The sequence below is a fragment of the Sinocyclocheilus rhinocerous genome, unplaced genomic scaffold, assembly GCF_001515625.1.
Source record: "Sinocyclocheilus rhinocerous isolate Xijiao unplaced genomic scaffold, SAMN03320098_v1.1 scaffold138, whole genome shotgun sequence".
Lineage (NCBI taxonomy): Eukaryota > Metazoa > Chordata > Actinopteri > Cypriniformes > Cyprinidae > Sinocyclocheilus > Sinocyclocheilus rhinocerous.
Genome location: NW_015635519.1, coordinates 726050 through 730682, shown reverse-complemented (window position 1 = coordinate 730682; position 4633 = coordinate 726050).

Genomic DNA, 4633 nt, shown 5'->3' with positions numbered 1-4633 from the left:
TTATTGTCACTGTGCAGAGTACAAGTACAGAGCCAATGAAATGCAGTTAGCATCTAACCAGAAGTGCAAATAACAAAGTATATAAATAAATATAGAATATGTGTATATACATTAAGCTATATGACTTATAGTGCAAGTTATGAGATAGAAGGGCAGAGACCAGCTCAATGCAAATTACTGTACATACAACATAGGGTGCAAAGGAAGTATAAACAGAAGGTGCATTATACAGTGAGGTACGTAAATAGCAGATAAAAAAAGAAGAAAGTAAAGTACCTGAGGGTTATGCCACTATTGTTCTAATGCAAGTAAAGACACTTAATAAATTAGATTTCTTTCAAATTAGACAAGCTCTGGAGCACTAATGTTGTTTTCCTGACACTGCTGAGACTTAGATGCAGCAATGGACATGCTTGATAAATTGGGGTGTTGTTTGAAAAATGTTATTTGTATACAGTGTTATTACTGTATTGCAATGTCAAACTTGTACAGTGTGAAACAATGCAGTGTTAGAATGTTACAAATAGATGCTTGGCAAATGAACACTGTAAAGCCCACTGTTGCAGAATTACAACATCACTTTTAACAATTTTAAAAAAAGGCCTGCAAATGTTTTTTTTTTCTCAAGACCACATTTACATAGTTAATGGGTTCTATTGTTTGTCCTCACAATGCTATTGGATAGAAGAAGTGTTTATAGGTCCGGTCATCTGGCCATGAACTCACTCTACCTGCAAACTTCGCGTTGAGCTCATCTCCTTTTTTTGCATGACTGGATTTGTCAAAATTCAAGTAAGTAAAATTCCTTACATATTTTTTTTGTGTTTATTACAATGTCTAGAACACATACATATTTAGTTATTTTGGAAAACATTAATCAAATTTGATTTAGAGCTTGTTAAGTCTATGTTGTAATTCTACAACGTTGGGCCAGAGTGGTAGTCAAAATAGCCTGTGCCCCTTACACATTACATACGGACACTGCACTTCTCACATGGTCACAAATTTAAATTTAAACTGTTAGATGATTCATTGTAACTAAGTTCTAAATGTGCTTTTCTGTTAAATTTGTACTTAGTTTAGCTTAGACCATAATTAAACACAGGAATAAATTGTATGTGGTATTTGAAACTCCATCATCTAGAGTTGCTATCTATGTGAGCCTGGGCCGGCTTTACCGAATGACTTAACGCTAGTGAACTATTGCTGTGTGTACCTGATCGGTTGACCAGATAGCTTAAACTAGTGACCTGAGTTAAAGGTGTTTCCGGGCTAATGGAGCCCAGATTAATTAACTAGTGGCTTATCGATGTGAACCTGGGTGCTGTACCCTTAGGTTTATTTAACTAATGACCTAAATAACTACTCACTTTAAATAGTTGGGTTAAAAATGACCCAACATATAACCCAATGGTGGGTTACTATAGCACCTACCTAATGTTGGGTTATTTTAACCCAATGGATTGGGTAGTAAGTTAGTAACCCAATGCATTGGGTTATAAAATAACTAATTTGTTGGGTTATTTGGCCAAAATGTTGCTTTAACCATCCTGGTATTATTATTATTAGTAGCAGTAGAAGTATTATTAGCATTAGTATTACTATGTAAATAATAATATACAGCATACAAATATTTTGAAACACACATATTAATTTTATTTGGAATGCCAGAAGAACACATTGTCCGAACTTTTTGTTGGCCAAGCCATGTTATTTTTAATTTGCTTCAGGAAATAAAAGATGACTTGGAACCCTCAACTAGGAGTCTCGCAATACCAGGTCTATCAAAACTTCTTGCAACCCTTCATTTTTTGGCCTCCAGCTCTTTTCAACGTAGCCTACTGTGGCTTATTTATTTCTTTATTCTTTATTTGCGACTAGGCTAATTTGCACTGTTCTTGGTATATTGCATTGGTCGATATGTAAATTAGATGTTGCATGTTCTTTAATTTGCGCATTGTTAGTAAATCACCCACATAAATTTCCACACCCATCGGCGCTGTTTTGGAATTGTGCTCTGGCGCTAATTTGCCCGTTTAGTAAAACTGTCCCCAAGTGTGTGTTGGTGTGCTTGTCAGTACATAATGTAAAATATTACAATTTGGCATGAAAATACAGAGCAGGATTTTCTCACCAGAAGAAATATCCAGAAGATCCTAGGCTGTCTTCTCTATCTTGCAATATCCGATTATCTTTTGAGTCTATCCATCCCTGACATGTGGGTATAATATACCTTAGTCCAGAGCAATCTAAAATTAACAAAGAAAAGGAACAGTTAAATTCAAACATTAACATAAGAAGACGACATTTCCTACTTCAGTGTTCAAAATATAATTAAAATCTCACTTGTTATTATTTACCAATTGAAACAACGTGAACAGAGACATTTTTTATGGTTTTGTGGGTTCCATATAATTTTCTAATTAACTAACTGTTTTTAATACAGGACACCAAAAATCACATTATGAAAAATATTAAACACAAATCATTCCAAATAGCAAACAAATCAAAACAGTAGCCTACTACATTATACCAAGATTATGACTTCACATAAACACAGTACAAAAATAAATATCAACTACTTAACAAGTATTTTAAACCAATTTTTAGTGTACTTAATATTTTCATTTTCACAAACTGTTACGTACAGTGTAAATACAATACAAACTGTTTTAACTTTTCAAATGTGATTATATGCTTGTGCTTTTGGAAATGGATCTTTAATTAGCCTTATTATTTTGCATTTAAGCCTCTTTTTGAGCATAAAATATAATTATATTCTGAAAATGTAATTGTTGCATGTCCAATTATTTAGTTGTATTATCATTTATCCATATCAGGGTGTACTTTCACCCAAGTGGTATAGTTAAGACGTGTATGGGGTTTTGACAGTGGAACTTTTATTAACGTTAGAAATTGTGTAAAATCCAGCATCCTGTTCAGACCCTATTATATAGTACATACAAACAGTATTAATTTTATTTAACAAGAACGGTTATGTGATTATACCTTGAAACCGATAATGGTGTATTTTGTTAATTGATGATAATAATGCTCCGTTCTCTTCCATGTTCAGTTCTTCATGTCTGAAGTAGCGGCGCGTGTAATCAGTGTAGGTCACAGCGCCCTCTGTCGGGGAAAAATAATCACTACATGATTGCTCTGGTAAGCAGCAACTTTCCAGAGATAAAGCGTTTCATTTCTGTGTGTTTCGAAGTGTTTCAATTTTACACTGTAGTTTCCAGACGAAAGGACATGTAGTTTTGAATAAAAAGGCGACATACCTTCACTCAGAGTGGACGCGACACCGGATGAAGAGGCTCCTGGCCTTCAAGACGAGTGCGGTGGCCAAATATCTGAAATATATGTAAAATTTTCCCCAAAACTGTCGAGACGAACAAAAAAAGTAAGGAAACCATTTTTTATAGCTTTGAAATTGATCGGCTTCAGAGCGCTCGTGTCGTTACTCAAGTCAAGAGTGCAGATAACGGATTAAAATATAAGTCGACAGGGGAGATGTAAACATACTCGTAGGAAAAACAGCAATATTACTGTGTCAGGTCTTAGACACTTTGTAAAAAAAAAAAAACAACGCACACATATTAATTTACTTCTGTATCATCTGTCGCAGTTGAAACGATCGACCGTTGGAATTTAAATTTTTAACCCAACTGGTTGCGTTTTTATAGAAATAACCCAATAAACATAGGAATAACCCAACAAAACGACCCAACATGTTAACACAGATATTGGGTACAGTAAATAACCCAACGTTTTTTAGAGTGTATGTGTGTCTGAGCCAATAGCTCAAACTTACCTAGGTAGAAACGCGCACTGCGTGTCGTTACAAACAGGAATCACACTGTAGGCTGATAGATGAAGTAACCCCCAGCAACCACCTGGCTCAGGCTCGGGCGGCCTGAGCAAATAGTTTTAAATTTGTCATTCAAGAGTTGTATTTTTGTTTCTCCCCGTTCATCAACTTTACTGCAATGGAAATACTCACCTTTAACTTATTAATAAGCTAACAAAAAATTTGGCGAAAAAATAAATCACTGAACACCCTGTAGTTGTGGTGTCATATGCCCAGGATTAATTCTGCCTCAAAATCAGCTGCTCATTTATTTTTGATAATTTTAAATATTTGTATTGTATATTAAGAACAATAATGTTTGCATTGTATGAACACATCATTGCTAAAGGCATGGCTCGTTCCAAGATGGTCTTGAGCAGGACACTACAGTGACTATATTTAAAAGCAGTTGTCTGCTTTTATATTAATTGTGTCCGAATTAAAATTCGCAATAGAAATGCTGTGCATGCTGCTGCTGAGAAAAATCTCGATGACTGAATGCCTATGCAAGCTGCTCCTATTTTACTCTAACAGTGTCTACGCCAGACGCGAGCAGCACAACATGACAAAGTCAATAGACGCGTTACGATAGGTAAAGCTGTCCACAATGTATGCAGTGCGATATGGCCAATGCAACAAAATTTCTGCTAATGCTGCTATTGATAATATTCTCTAACATTTCAATACGGATTTGAAGGACATGCTGTTGCTGTTATTCACAATGTTGTAGTAGGAATTTACTGTGCAAGCTGGTGCGGTTGTAATATTTAATCAGAATTT